The sequence below is a fragment of the Sturnira hondurensis genome, unplaced genomic scaffold (assembly GCF_014824575.4).
Source record: "Sturnira hondurensis isolate 20B ecotype Veracruz unplaced genomic scaffold, ASM1482457v3 Scaffold0004474, whole genome shotgun sequence".
NCBI lineage: Eukaryota > Metazoa > Chordata > Mammalia > Chiroptera > Phyllostomidae > Sturnira > Sturnira hondurensis.
In genome coordinates, this window is record NW_028077105.1 from 4,007,231 (window position 1) to 4,023,841 (window position 16,611).

The following is a 16,611-nucleotide window of genomic DNA, read 5'->3' on the forward strand; positions in this document are numbered from 1 at the left end:
ATGATTATATATGCCAGGACTTTCAGTTTCTCTGACCTTCCTTCAAAGATCCTTCCTGTTATTTAGTGACAGAAAGAAGTAGCGTGGTTTAGTAGAATGGCTACTGGCTGAGTATGATTTTGTATATCCTGGGTTCTGGCTAGCCATTCTGTAGTTGTAAAAAAATAAAGCATTTCACTTCCATGAACTTCAATTTTCAGAAATCAGTGTGTGTGTGATACATGTGAATTTTTATTATTTTTCACTTATTGATTTTTTAGAAAAGAAGGGAGGGAGGGAGAGAAATAGAGACAGAGACAGAAATAGAGACATTGATTTGTTGTTCCACTTACCGACACAATTATTGGCTGATCCTTGTATGTGCCCTGACCAAGAATCAAACCCACAACTTTGATGTATTGGGATGGCGCTCTAACCAACTGCCCAGGGCTGGATTTTCAACAATAAACATGGATGCAATATGACCTAATGAAAAATAATACAGATGTAGTCATTAGAAGCATTATAAAGCAATTAGGAAAACCATTTAATCTATTCCATACATCTACATCTTTAATGCCACTGATCTCTTTCATGTATTTCAATGAAAAATGTTATATTTAACAAATGAGACCTTTTGGTGAAATCTGGGGCTCACTTGGAACACACTGAATTCTGGGCTTGGTTCTGGATCTCAGCATAAAATTTAGCAGACTTATAAGCAACTGAGATTTATGCAGAGAAGGTTCGCCAAAGTTGGCTCAGATTTGGCAACGCAGCCAGAAATCACAAGTTAATTTCCAATAACTGATGTTGAAAATATCAGAAAATGCGTTCTTGAGTCAATCAGTACGTTTTGAAATGAGCTCCACGCTGAGGCAGATGATTCAGGTACTGGGTTTGTGCCACAAAAATATAAACAAAAACATATTCTTTATCCTCATGAAAGGGCCTGTGAAAGTCTTCTAAACTTGACTTCATCTGCAGCAGATGCCACTAAAATTTTTTGAAATCTATAATTTTCTTGAAACTCAGGGAAATTCACCAATAATAATGAATCTCTAATTAACTTCTGCTTAACATATATAAATATGCATACTTACACATGTAGAACATGTAATATACATATTACATATATTTTCTATAGCACATATTGCTAATTTGAGCTGAATACAAGTGATTTCTACAACAAACCTTTAATATTTTGTGTTGGCAATTGTTTTTCTTATAGCTGCAAGTTAATTGTATCATCATCTTGTGACATTTAGAAAATATAGTATTTTGAGCTACTGAATTACCTATAAGTTGGGTCACTGTCTTTAAACTTTAAAAGCTCTTCCTGTTTGGAAGCAGTCTAGTAAACCTAATCGGTGTATAAACCTAATGTGTACGAGACCACATTAGGGCTCAACTCCATGTTGTGATCACTAAAATCATTTATCTGATAGAAATTCCCTGCCCTGATCCCTGAGGTGGTTTAACTAACAAAACTCACAGAACAAATGCCCCTGACAAATGAACAAAGGGAGTGAAACAAAATTTTTCCTTTGAAAGTTACTTCTGACTATAAAATTAATACAAGTTTATTGTAGAAATTTTGAGACATAAAATATAAGGATAATAATAAAGTAGTACAAATACCATAGATGCCATAATATTAATATTTTGATATATATTCATCCAGTGCCATGTACTTCCATCACCAATCTCCTTTTTGAAAAAGTTGTTAAAATAATTTTTTTAAAGAAATCTTTCCATTGTAAATGCCATCCCTGACTCCGGCAAGTGACCTCAGTTTTCCAATGTGTGGGACAAGCTTGGCAATTTGCTTTTGAAAATGGTGTCAGGGCTTGAGAATTCACGTGTATACTCACTAATTCTTCTTTTTGTTTTAATGAATACTTCTGCAGTTCCCATTCGCCGGGACAGAGGCTCCTGTAAGTCTGCCCGTGTGGTTCCTTCCACTGATAACATTTTGTTAATCTGTCCTTTGCTATGAAATGTATTCTAATTCTTCATCATTATTTGCATATTCAAAATACCATATACTAACCGAAGTAGCAATTTATGTTTACAATTGAGATATTTGTAACATTCTCATGTTGGCATTATAACAAAATGCAATTCTTTGTTGTAGTTCAACTTTCATTTTATTTCTTAATTGTTATCACCCTTCTCACTTCCTAGTGGAATGTTAGTGAGCAATAAAACAGGCAGAAGACAGAGAAAGAAAAGCAAAGAACATACGAAGCATGAACAATGTATCAAAGAGTCAAATATAATTTGGTTTTTATTCCAAGCTATCATCATTTGTATTTGCAGCAGGTGAACTTGACTCTTTTCAATTTGAGTTGGTTGCCTATAAATACTATTTACAAATCTATGGGCCAAATTTTCCTAATTGTCATTACATTTATGGCATTCCTAAGTGTCACTGAGAAACACAGAGGTATGCTATGTAGCCTAGGTGTGCAGGCCACACATCTCGATTTGTGTAGGTGCACTTGATCACATTCATGCATTTCTCAGAGCACACACTCATCTTTAAGGGGCACATAACTGCAGTCTTAGGCGTCAGTATTGACAAACAGCATTTTCTTTGTTCCTGAGCCTCAATTCTCACCTTGTAGCCCGGGTCATAAGGTAGCTAGATTGCTACCTTATTTCTGTATGTGACCGAGTCCTTACCTTGGAGATCTGCCTCTGGCCTTATTTTCCCCAGAACCTTCTTTCCCTTGAAATCTTCTTCCCTGTTGGTGGTTGAGATCCTATTTAATGCTTGCGAACTTCCCTAAAGCCAATCGCTTGCTTTCGTAAAATTTTTAGCCTTCTTTCTGCTCAACTCAACTTTTTAGAAAGATGATCCTGTCTCTTCATATTTCACTGTGAACACATATAACTTTCTATGTTCTACTGACTTCTAGTTTCCACATCTCAAAGCTATGCCCACACCCCCACCCTGCAACACCCCCTACCACCATGCCCCATGTGGCCCACTAATTCCAGAGCCCAGCCTCTCAGGCTGGACTCAAGAAGGCTCCTTAGGGCTGGCTATGTGCTGAGGAAAAAGGGGAAAAAAAGAAAAAGGTACACCTCTGAAATTGTTTACTGAAGATATAATTTCTCTAGGTATCCTTTTCAAGACCATTGCCATTGGGACAGTGGTCCCAAATATTAGGACACTACATCCCCTGATACAAATACAAGTATGTATTCTCCTGATCACATGTCTTCCTGGGGCCCACACTGCTCCCCTGTGGCTCCTGTCTGCACCAGGGAGCCCTCCCTCCTGGTGCCAGGGCTGGGGGCCTCCTGAGCTGACCCTGAGATGTACATGACCAGAGAAACAGTGTTACAGAATATTATTATGTGTAGTTGACATAGAATCACGTCTCTCCTATCCTGAATCATTAGATACATAAATCTGAAACTTGTAACAAGGACCGAGAACCTAAACATCATTTAAAATATTGTCAGTGGAATATTATTTTGATTTCCAAATAACCCATTCAAAACTAACTTTGGTACCTAACATTCATGATGTGAGAAACTTTCTAACTCTGCTTCGCAGATAGCCAAAATTATTTCAACAGTAATATCCATGCATGTATATTGTTTTAAAACATGTAATTAAACATTGTAAGTGAAAGCAAGGGCCCCACGTAGGCAGACAAGAACTAGCTTGACTTTTGTTTTTTTCTTGGTATAGGCAAGCTCTCTTGTAATGCATGTTGGTTTTAATCCTTCCATTGGGGCAGAGAACATAATGATTGAGTGAAGGTTTCTAACTAAGGAGGAAGAAAATTCTGGCATAGATTTCAGTTTGGAAAATGGTCTCTTCCCACCAAAAAGCAAGGATGGCACTTGGTGGTACTTATTGCTCCTATTCCACAAATGAGAAAACTGAGAAGAAAATAGAAATATCTGAACCTGAAACAAAACGGGTAAAGCAGTGCTTCGCACAGTATATATACTTTAATACAGTGCAAGGTATTGAAACAAACAGTTCAATCAAAATTAAAATATAAAAAGAATCAAACCATGATCATACTAAAGGAAGCAAGAGGGGGATTCTTAATAACCTTAGAGTGGGAAGACCATCTAAGAATGACAAACCCAGAAACCATAAGAGAAAAAACCCCAATGAATGTGATCATGTAAAGATATATTTTAAAATGACTACATCATAATAAAAAAGAAAAGTCAAAAAACAAAGGACACACTCAGAATAAATATGTGCCACTCGCATTCCAGAAAAGAGCTAATTTCTTCAATCTGTAAAGAACTTCTGCTAATTAATGAGGAAAAGACAACCCAAATATAAAAGTGGTCAAAAATAAAAAAAAACAAATAGTTTATAGTAAAGTAAATTCAGATGATTTTAGGCACATAAAAAGAGCCCCAACCTCATTCACAATAAGAGAACTATAAATTAAAAGTACAATTGCAAACCACTTGTACCTACAAAACTGGCAAATATCAAAGAGTGGATAATCTATTGTATCGCCAAGGGTTTGGAGAAGCAGACGCTCATATTCTTGGGGTGGGAGCAACTGGGAGAGCCCTTTTGGAGGGGAACTGGTCAGTATGTGTCAATATTTAAAACGTACAGAATTCTAACCTGGGTGAGAAATGATGAGCGTGCAGAGGTATTCGCTGCAGCTTTGCCGGTAGTAACAAGAGACAGGGAACAACATAGGCAGAAAACTGCTCAAATAACTATAATGCAGTACTAAGCAGCCATTTAAAGCTGAAACAAGCCTACATGTGCTACCAGAGAAGTCGTTGAACAAATACTGTTATTTGGGAAAGAAGCAAAGTATAGAACAATGCATATAGTACGTTATTATTTGTGGAAGAGAAAGAGGTGTCCGTATCTGTTTTTAAATACATACATTCTCTTTGGGAGATTACATTAAGAGACCAGGAAATGTAATTTCATTCCAGGAATCATCAAGAAGACAGGAAAGGGAGAATCTTACTTTTAACCACAAATTTTTATACCTTTTAAATTTTGTGCCACGTGTATTAACTATTGCAAAAATTGGATAAAATGTGTTCCGTTGTTAATGACTGTGGGTGTCTGAATCCACCCACAATTTGTAACTATTATCCTGGGGCCTAGAGTAAGTAAACAAGTGAAGTAACATCCTTGGCGAGTTTTCTCCAACAACTGCTTTTTTTTATTTGGCTGTGATGACCCATGAACTCTAAGGCTATTATTATAGATGAGGCTACTGTTTGCAGAATGAGACATCCATAGCTTTGCCCTAGCCCCAGGTCTACGCCTTGTGAAGCTGGCCTATATATTTTGGGGTTGTTTTAAAAGCATGCCCATAAATTCTTAGATAGTCTGTCTTTCCAGAGGTAGAGCTTAATTCAAGAGTGTGGACTGGATTTAATGGCTTATTTCTAGTGAATAGAATATGGTAGGAATGATGGTGTGTCAATTCCAAGATTAGGTCATAATAAACACTGTAGTTTCTGTCTTTCTGCTTTGCATCATTTGCTCTGAGGAAAGACAAAGTTACGTGGTGTGAGGAGAGGTACCCAGGGTGAGGAACTGGGGTCCCCAGCCCACAGCCCTCTGAGAGCCATCTCACAAATGGAGCCTCCAACCCAGCTGAGTCCTCCAACGACTGCAGCCCCAGCGGACACCCACCCTGCGACTCCGTAAGAGACCCTGCGTTGGACCTGCCCAACTAAGCCACTCTCCGATACCTGGGTCTCAGAAACTGTGGGAGATAATAAATTTTGATGTTTTAGGGTCCTAAACTTTGGTCTAATTTAGTCTGCAGTCACGGATAGACAAAAATACCTATCTTTTGCTTCCCCCCACCCCACACCTGGCCCCGCGTGTCTTTACGCTCACCACACGGGCAATGCTCGCTCTTCTGCGTGGTTCATCCCCAGGGACAGTGAACTCACGAAGCCTCCACAGCAACAGAGAGAGGAGGGCACGAGGTGGAGAGAGGTGATAATAATCACTATAGGTTCTGGCAGAAGAGAGAGAAAATGTGAGAGAAAAAACACGTCAGAACATTCCCCACACAATTGTCAGATTACTACATAATAACTTGTCCCAGAACCTGCTGACTTGAACAGATGCAGTTGGTTTCTTTGAGGATACTTCCCACCATTTACTTCCCCAGTTCCATTTTCATCTTCTTTCTCCCAACCCAGGTGGTACACACTCTGGCTTTTAGGTAAGAGCTGAAAATGTGGAAGGATTCAGGGTTTATGTAACACTGAACCATCCACAAAGAAAAAAGACACTAGCATAACTAGCTATTTTTCTAAACTGCATGCTGTTTAAATATATGTAAATCTTGTTCCAGTAAATTTTATCATGCAGATGTTGGTGTTCCAGTCAACAGACCATGCAGCCTTCTGAACCTCTCTCTCCCTCTCCCCCCTCACCTGAACCCCAGGATTTGGCCGTATTACTTCTGAAAACTTCTTAGTCTCTCCATGGAACTACACTTTTAGAGAAAGTTTTTTCAAAGCTCAGGACTGATTTTCATTTCATACTAATGGCCATTCCTAAACACACACAAAAACATGGCACTTTAAAATCATTTTCTTCGATACGCACACATCTCTGCTATGTATTTTTTTCTGATTGCTTACTACTTGAAAAACAACACTTCCCAGGCATTGTTTCTGCTGAGACACATCACAGTTTTTCCCTCTGGCCCAGTTGCTATTCTCTCCACAGAGGAAGGAAACCACTGCAACCTCATTCCTGCCATCTAGCAACATCTGAAATCACAGCCTCCTTCCAGCAGAGCCGTCACCCAGAGGGCCAGAGGCCCTCCTGGTACAGCCACCAAGCTGCTGCTGCTGCCTTTCACCCCCATGTTTACCGGGCTCTCCCCTAGGTCCTTTGTCCGACACACTACTTTACCACCAGGACTACCAATCTTGCTTTGAACCCTCATCCGCATGGTTAGGAACTGATGACCACACCTACTTATGCGTACCCCGTACTCCCCCACTGGACATTTCTTCCTCCTCTCAGGATAGTTCTAATGCTCATGTTCATCGTGCTCTTTGGGCATCCTTCTTTGAGCTGCAACGTAGCAGAGGCCCAGGTTCCGATGGTAATCCACGGTCACCAGCTCTTGAGCCCTGAAGTCTGGGTTTCTCCCCACTCACCTGCCCTATCTACAACAGCTCGGGGAATGAGACCTCTGAATGCCCTGGGCCTAGCATCACTCCCGTGATATCAATATCCTCCCAAACTCATGTAAAGTGTGGGCACAAAAATTCACTAATTTTTCCCTATTGTTACAGCAGGAAAATATGTACAAGTTCTTCAGAAGTTTGGATAAAGGGATTTTTGAAACAGAGGAAGAAAAAGAAAAGGAGAATAAAAATGAGTATGAATGGTACATATTCTCTTTTAACAAAACTGTTGAACAGTGAAACAAGAACACCGAGGAATGAATGTAAGCCCTCTACGACCAGCGCTCCCCTAAAAAATCTATGTTAGGGAGAAGCCAAAGCATGTCTGCTTGTGAGTTGACTATTTTAATGTTTCTCATATGTATGTCCAAATGCATATGAGAAATCAAGAGGAACAAGAAATAAATTATGCATATTAGAATCATTAATAAGCACCTCTGTGGTAGTTAAGGTCGTATCAGCAGGACAGTGATCTGCATACATCTGCTCACAAAGTTTCCACAGCTCACCACTGCTCAGAGGACAAAAATGTCATATGCCTCTGCATGTCGCCTAAAGCCTTCGACAGCTCCTGACTCATCTTCCTTGCCATGTGCACCCTCCCATTCCCATCAGACCCCCCCTGCTCTTACCCACAGATGATTTGTCATTCTTGAAGGTGCCATACCGTTCTCTGCCTCGTGGGCTTCGCACACTGTACTTTCTGAAATTCTCACCCTCACCGCCTCTCCAAAAACCTTGCCTCCTTCACAGAACTCTCACTCACTCTTCAAGGCTCAACTTATGAATCATGTCCTTGGCTACAGCTTTCCTGACACTTCACACTCTGACTGGGAAGAGTTGAATATTCCCTTCCGACCACTTCTGTGCCTTGGTGTGCTTTTTAATACACATGTGCTTCCATTTTAGACAGTGAGACTGTTTCCTAAGTCAAAGTTCACAACTTAATTTTTGTTTGTAGTTCTACTTAAAGGACAGAGTGGCTGGCACACAAAAAAGTGTTCAATAGGCATTTAGTAAAAGATGAATAGATGAATGGATGGGTGGTAAGGAGTAAGAATCTGTCAAGGTTTCCAAAGTAGCAAATACTGTGTTGGGTTCTGTATAAAGGACTTGTGTGTGTGTGTGTGTGTATGCTCAGCAAGAAGATTAGAAAACTGAGCCTCAGAGAAGTATAGTAACATGTTCAAGTCCACAGATTAGTAAGTAGTGAAGCAGGAATAATTTAGATCTGGGTGTGTTTGACTACAAAGCCCATGGTCTTTTCACAGAGCCATAATTTTTTATTCTACTATATAGTATAGCTATGAACAAAATATGCAACAGGATCCTTTTCAACAGAAATATGCTGAGAAAACCCCTTTTAGGGAGCTACTGTAACTTAAAGGAAATGGGTGATACTTGGATAACTGTCTTTTGCATCTATTTACACCAATAACCCAATAAACTACAAAGTGGCCTCATGAAAGACTTACCAGTCAGGAGGTCACACATGAAAATAACTGGCATCCATCTTATCTCTCACTACAAATTAGTATGGGCCTGGTTTCAAAGTACACGCAGGTGACCAGTTTTTACATCAGGTTTGCTTGTTGTAACCCAAACTGATGGTCTCTGTGAACAGGATGATGCAGAAGCAAGAGCTGCCTAGTTTCCAAGCCTGAGGGGTAAGGATTGCACTCTGGATCCACAGCTCCCCACCGGAAGCCAGGCCTGAGAAGTCAGCCAGTGGGCACCACTCTCTTTCAGATGCGCAAGCATTTCAGCCACGATGAGCTGCAGGGCCATGAAGCAGCGGCGGCTGCACTGCAATTTGTCTCTGAGATGACAAAGAACAGAAAGGACAAACAGGGCACGGCTGGAGACCTCAGTCAGAGGTGCTGGGCGATCCTGGGGTTGCCAGGAGCCTGGACTGGGCCATGTAACTCCTTCGCTTGAAAGCCCTCAATCAAGCAGGACCTCTGAAGCCTACAACTGTAATTTCAAACCACAAAAGAAAACAGAACCCTCTCAAACTTTTATTTTGCTGAGGAAGCGGATGATTTAAATAAGTCTGTTTGACACATGCCTATCTGACTTCCCAGTTCCCTTAGGTTTCCTGCAAGTCAGCCATAAAGCCATTCCCCACTTGTTCCGACAGGATTTATGCATTCTACATCTGGTATTCAGCAAGCGTATTTTTCTTCCTTTTTCATTGAACTTCTGCCCATACACACATGCAGGGTCTCATTTTAATAGCGGGATTATTCCCTGTGTATTTAAATACACAGGAAACAGGAAATCATCTGAAAGAACACAGTGATCTCATGGTTATATCACTTTTCCCCACAAGCCTATTAGAAACAAAGACAAGATTCTGGAGCTTATAGCTTAAGAGTTTCTCAACCTGAGAGACTGATTGACCTTAAGTTCCCTCTTCTGGTTCTTAACATGGTACAAATTAAGAAAATGAAATAGCATATTTATTCCAAGACACAGGAAAGAAAAGGATTTTTTTTTCCAAAATAAATCTGTATTTGGCTCTCAGAAATGTAAGAGGACACTCTCACATCTGGGTGGCTGACTGAAGGAGGAGCCGGAGGGTCCAGGAAAGTCTGCAATGGGACAGCAGGGAAGGCCCACAGAAGCTCACGCACCGCGCTCAGCCGGCCGTGGGTTCTCTCGAGAGGTACTTGGAATGTAGACTCCTGTATCTCATCAGTAGTTACATGGCTTGGCCATGTTTCATTTAACCCTCAAGAAACCATACGAGTAAGGTATTACTGATCCCATTTTACAGATGAGGAAACTGAGTGTGGCCTCAGTGTGGTATAAAGGAGGGTATTTCTCCCAGTTAGGAATTTTCTCCCTGGACTGGGGTTTCCCAGCTGATCTCACCCCGCAGCCTTGGGGGAAGACTTGAGAACACACTTTTCTTTACAGATGTTGGGAATGGAGCTTCCCAGGTTCCATCCCGACTATTCTACTAGAACAGAGAGCAGAGGTGCTCCAAGCGGTGGCTCTGAGAAACGGCAGCTCTGGAAGTCCTTTCTGCATCAGACAGTAAACACATTAGGTTCCGAACACCTCAATGTATTATTCCATCACTTTCAAATTGCCATGTCTCTCTGGTACACAGGTCAACTCTCGTGAACTTGAACGTTTGATTCCTCTGATCATTTCACTGCCACACGTGCCAGAGATCAGGCATTTGTGAAACCAGGAGTCCCTTGTTTTGCTCCGGGAACAGCTCCTCCTCCAACTCTTTAGTCACACCACAGTTTCCCCTTGCCTTGTTGCATGAGACGTTTGGCTAGCTCTTACTCCGCTTCCTTTTCTATGAGTGTTCTCCTTTCCCTCTCATCTAAAACTATCACCATCAAAACCTGGTTTAAATCTTACCCCAAAGGCTCCATGATTGGCCTCAAGTGAATTTTTAACTCCATCCAGGTGCCCTCCAATCCAGTCTATGTAACCTTGGAACTATGTTACTTTGTACCTGTTCTCAGCACTTTGTAACTAATTTCTAGTCATTTTCCCCATAACATTTTGTCTCTCTAACCTCATTAAAATCTCTCTAACATTTGCAGGGTGGAACCGTGCTACTTGCTCTTCTGAGTCCTGCCGTGGAGTGTGCAGAGCCATGCAGGTCCAGTCATCACAGTCTGGTGCTGCAGCCAGACTGTGCCTACCCGGGAGAGCCGCCTGTGTGCTGTGCTGCACATCTCTTCCCAACTCAGCTATCAGTAGCATCATATTGGTAGGCTGGCCTTGACCACGGGGGGAGTGTTTATATCATGAATATTAACAAATGCTACCAATCGAGGCTTTGTTTTCCGAGTTTGGAGAGCCACTTTACCAGCTCGGTGTCCCTGCTACTCAAAGAGAGTTCACAGACTAGTGGCATCACCACCACTCGGGAGCTTGTTAGAAATGCAGAGTCCAGCATCTCACCTTGTGCCTCCCCAATCGGGTTTTTTAATTTTGTAAGAAGAGCCTGGGGTGATTTGTTTCCATCGCACTAAAATGTGAGACAAAGAACTCCTGAAATCACCTCTTAAAATCTAGAATTGATGCATTATACAAGGTCCATACTCATTAAGTGCTACATTGACTGAAATCCACAATGTGAAATGGTTTCAATTCTCAAGGATGCTTGCCAAAGGACTGAGATGTATTTGTCCTATTTACATAGTTACCGCTATAAAACCCTAAATAATTTGTTTTTAAAAGTTTGACATGGGGCAATGTCCAAGAGCTGGAAGAAATCTGAATTTTTAATGCTAAATTAAGGACACACAAAACTAACAAAGGAAATCTGAAAGATTTTCAGACATGCTAAGAGGCAAAGCTTTGCAAAGAAGCGTGGAAAAAAATTTCTTCTCTTTATATACAACTTTGATGAACTTACGAGTATCTAACTTGCATAAATCAAAGATATTTTGAAACCATGGGCTAATATTAACAAAGCAGCTGTAGCATCTCTTTATTAATGGCTTATCCAGTATAATAACAGTACAGCAAAAGATCCTGGTAAAATTCTGGGTAAGATCTTAAGAGTAAACTCAGAAGTACACATGATTTGCAGTACCAAAGTCTAATCAGCAGTATCTGAAGTAACAGAAGAATCTAAAAAGCTGCATATTTGCAAAGAATGCTAGATTAGGAGAGCATGCACTTTAGGCTCAAATTGCTTCAGTTCATATCCCAGCCCTGCCACTTACTAGTTATGTGATCTTAGGAAAGTTACTCTGCACCTCAATTCCCTACCTACATCACTGCATCCTGTGGTTGCAACAACCACACGCTCTGGTCCCTTGTGGCTAAGCACACTGACTCTGCAGCAAGATTATCCCATTTGAATCTTGGTCCTAATACTAAGTGTGTGACCTTGGGGAAGTTCCCTCATTGTAAAATGGCTGCAGACTAAATAAGTCAGTCTATGTACAATGCTTGGAAGAGCCCTGGTCCAAAGTAAGGGCTCCATGAGTATATTACCAGGGAGTTTGATTTTAAAAAATTAGTGATTTCAAGTCAAGATGGCAGTGTACATAAAAGTGGTACTCAGAACCTCCCACAACCTCATCAGAACCACAACTAAACTACAGAACAATCATTATTCAGAACCACCTGAAATCTAACTGAACAGAAGTCCTGTAACTAAGGATATGAAGACGAAGCCACATCCCGACGGGTAGGTGGGGTGTAGACAGGGAAGGGCTGGTCTCACACCCACTTGTGGTAGATAAAAACCAGGAAGGATATCTCACCTGAGGAGTGAGGGGGTCCCATCCCCACACCAGTCTCCCCAGTTCCAGTGTCGGGAAGAGAAGTCTCCATTACTTCTAGATGTGAAAACCAGCAGAGACTGTGGCTGAGGGAGATGGAGGTTTCTGCAGTCCCAGGCATTCCTGTTAAGGGGCCTGCACATGAACTTACTCAGACGCGCTGGCTCTGAGTTCAGGCACTGGGGCAGCAGCTCGAGAGGTATCAGGGACATGGGAGGAAAAAATGAACTCTCTGGCTTCAGGACAAGAGCTGGATGGGCAGCTTTCTCCCAGACAAAAGTACTGGCAGAGGTCATTGTTCCTGTCCTGAGCCCTCTGCCCACATAGCTGGCAGGTGGGTGCCACATCTGAGACTCCATCAACCTTGTTAACACTGTTGGCCCTACTCCAGGGATTCCTTGAGACCCTATCCAATTCAACTTGTGGGCCCATCTAAGCCATTTCCCTTGGCTCTTTTATACAAACGGCCTCTCTTGGCTCATTTTCGACTTTCTCAAACAAGCAGCATCTGGCCTCTGTATACCACATACTTCTTGCTAAATGCCCCCAGACTTGGCACTGGTAGGGCCTCAGTCTGCAACTTGGCCTCTCCTGGACACCTCCAAGCCCAGCACAAGTAGCAGGCACACACACCCCTCTGTAGGTCATGCTGGATAGTCCTGGGCAGACCTAGGTCTGCACCCACCAGGAGGCCCCAGAGGTGGTCAGTGTATCAGGTGGACAACTTCGGACCATCTGGATTACAACCCAACCACCTCCAGAAGTGACACACTCAAGGGGAAAAACTCAGCAGTCACCAAAGCCCTGCTGAAGTGAGTTCTGCTCAGGAGGGTGAGCTGGAGATCACTCCCACCAGCCGGCGGGTACAGAGAGGAGGAAGTCACTTACTGAAGACTGATTTGAGTAAAAGTCAATTAATCATCTACAAGAAGTATGATCACTCTCCAGAAGAAATACCTACTCCAGGAAACCAGGTTAACATCCCAACTACTTGACAAAACTATGAAGTGAGAAAAAGACCCAGAAGTCTGCAGGAATGCCATGACCCTGAAGCAGTAATAAATTAGATACTAGATTCGAGAATTACGGTTCTTAAACTTTGCTGCATACTAGCATCACTCGGCCTGGGCCATACTGCAGACCAATTCAGTGAGAATGCCTGGGGGCTGGACCCAGGCATCAGTATTTCTTAAAAACTTTCCAAACAAACCCAAAGGGCAGGCAAGTTTCAGAACTCACAGCATTATTATTTCCGCAAGGTTCCCAACTTCCTCTTTTCCATGCTTCGGTTCCTTTGAAAATGCTCAAATTTACATGGAAAGTGCTTGATAGGATACATGTTAACATGCTCTAACCACTACCCACATCCAAAGTTCATTTGCATTTACAGTACCTATCTTACGTAACTACAGAGAAAAAGGGAAGTCACAGGTTTGTGACTCCTTTCATAACACCATATTGCAACTACAAATCATCAGTGTCAGCATGAACAGTCAGTAGTACATCTTGTCACCTAATTGTAACAGAAAGGCTCTTGTCTTTGGAGAATCGGTAATGCAAAGAGAGTCTCTGCCCTCTGTTCATTATTAAGTGCAGTGAATAGCAAATAATACGTACTCAGAGATGCTTTTAGAATTAAATTGCCTTAAAACCTTTTCCTCTGAGCGCAGATTGCAACAAGATAATGGTAAGTTAAACAACACCGACATTTTCTCTCCAATATCAAAAAAATATGAAGTTTCCAAGAGAACCCTGGACAAATAAATATGTCTTCTAAGGTGGGAACATGAGTCAGAGTCCAGCAGGAACTTCGCAGTTGTTTGAAAGAACTTTGTGACTTGGGTAGAGTAACTAATTCTTCTGTATCTCAGTTTTCTCCTTCTGCAAAGGGGAGATAATACTTGTGACATCATAGGGTTACTTAGGTATCAAATGAGATATCTGTGAAGTATAAGAATACAGCTTGTCATAGGGCAAATTATATAATAAATGCTAGGTATTTTTATTAATGTAATATCATCCAACAGGTTATAAAAATCTGGCTGGAAATAATATATTGCACCATAGGTTTTACCCACAAAGTATGTGGGAGGAGGGTTTGGGAAATGCCTAAAGTATCTGAATTTAGAGTTGAAGGTCATTTACATACTTATGACCATAAAAGACTTAACCTTACCTGAATTTTATTTCCTTTATAGACTCTGTTACTATAAAAAGACATCCCTTAAATTTCAACCAAATTACAGATCCAGGACTCTTTAGAACAGTGTGTTTATTTTTAATTTGAAGGTGCCCTTGGGTGTTCCCATGTTCACAGGCAAAGCCAAAGACCTCAGAAGTGTTCACGGCACTTGATTGGTCAGTTTGTGTTGGAATGTAATTTGCATCCCATACCTTCCCAAGCTCCCACGAACTGGAACTCAAACATTTCCTTTTCAAAGTAGCTCTGAAAATCAGCTGTTTATTAGTTAATTTACTCAAGACCAAATCAATCTAAGCAGACAACCACAAAAAGAGCTAGTTCTCCCTACTGGTTAAGGAAGCTTCTTTTGTTGGCACAAACACATTCCTTTAAGATTTTATCTATCATGTTAATTCTATACTGCTTGAAGTAAAATCGTTCTGTTCTCCTTCAGTCTCCTAGGACCTTGTACAAAATCTCTCTAATATTATAAACTCACGAATCTCAAATAAAATACCTATAATTATACAAAGGAAAACAAAATTTACACAAATTATGTTTTCCTGGGTGCTCAGATGCTTTTAAATTAAATCTAAAATACTATAAAATTATTCTTATTCTAATGTGTCTTTTATTTCAGTCACTCTTCCATTAGGACATATTTACTTAAATGCCAAGTTCTGTGCATATTTCATGGAGAAATCCAAGAAGCTTAAGAAGTGGCCACAACACTCAAAATTTTTCTAATTTCACAAGAAGACAAATAATAGCCAGAAAGTAATTATAACAAAATATGATTTAAGTATCAAATGGATGTCAAAGGAGTTCAGATAAGGAACTGATGAGGGGTTAATTTGATCCCTGGAGGGAAAAAAGCTGGAAAAAGCTGACCTTCATCAGAACCTCAAATCTTGTATGGTTAGAACACATCAGCAACAGACAGAGACACTGTGAGAGACTGTTCAAAATGGAGAGAACAACAGAAACCGAGGGCTATACATTTAGTCAAAGAACAGCAGGCAGTTTTCCAGGTAAGATCTATTGAGCGCAACATTTCCAAACATATAGAAATAGACACAACAAGTATCATCAGATATTAAATATCAGCAGAATTCAAAAGCAAAAAGGGAAATCTCTGCATAGAAGGAACAATACAAACATCAGGAACAGGAGAATGTGCAGGTGTCAGAGTCGAAGGTTTTCGAGGCCATTCAAGTGCAGAATCTGGCCCAGGAAGAGTGTGCATGGCAGGAATCAGAACTGGACCCCCTGTGCAAAATGAGAACCCCAGAAAGCATTGCTCAAACCATGAAGGAAGCAGAACAGCTTCAAATCTGAGGTGTCTGCTGGAAATTAACGAACAGCCTCACCCTGCAGGTGAAGAGGAAGTCTTCCAGGGACATTAGAACCCTAAGCCTGAGCTGCACGTGGGAGTGAGAACTGAATTCTCATTACTAACGCACTCTGAGATCACCAGGCTGAAAAACTAGCAAAAAAATTCAGAGTCGTGGGTATGGAAGGTACTGATGCATGCAGCCGTGGAAGTCACCCCAGGGTAGTTATCTGGATCTCCACAAGAGATCATTCCCCCTGAAGAAATAACACAAGCTAAAACAAAATAAGACACACAACATGAAAAACAGTTCACATGACATAAGGAGCTAGCAATAATAGAGCGATATGAAAGGGAGTTCAGAACCAGCATGTTTACAATATATTTGAAATGTAAAAGAACTTGCATCTGTAAAATAAAAAACAGGAAGTTATTACACAAGCTCTAAAAAGCGAAGTAAAAGTACAGCCATTAATTTTTCTAAATCTCAGTGCACTGATTATGCAGAAGACAAGTCCTATTTGAGCATGCATTAGATGAGAGAACAGAACATCTCTGTAGCATGCTGAAGAAAGATAAAGCAATGGAGGGTATATCTCACACCGTAGGTTCACGTAACATTTCATTTGTGAAAAAGAGTTCTTACCCCACAGACAAAACAA

The 16,611-nt window shown here is 41.0% G+C and overlaps 1 long non-coding RNA gene across 1 annotated transcript; it reads right to left on the reverse strand.

Annotated features, from left to right (window-relative positions):
* Positions 1-347: 347 nt before the first annotated feature.
* LOC118986793 (uncharacterized) lies at positions 348-15,545 on the reverse strand. Its single transcript, XR_005066446.1, has 3 exons — positions 15,508-15,545; positions 5,852-5,975; positions 348-465 (listed from the first exon to the last, which is right to left on the reverse strand). It is a non-coding gene; the product is annotated as an uncharacterized LOC118986793 (long non-coding RNA).
* Positions 15,546-16,611: the final 1,066 nt, after the last annotated feature.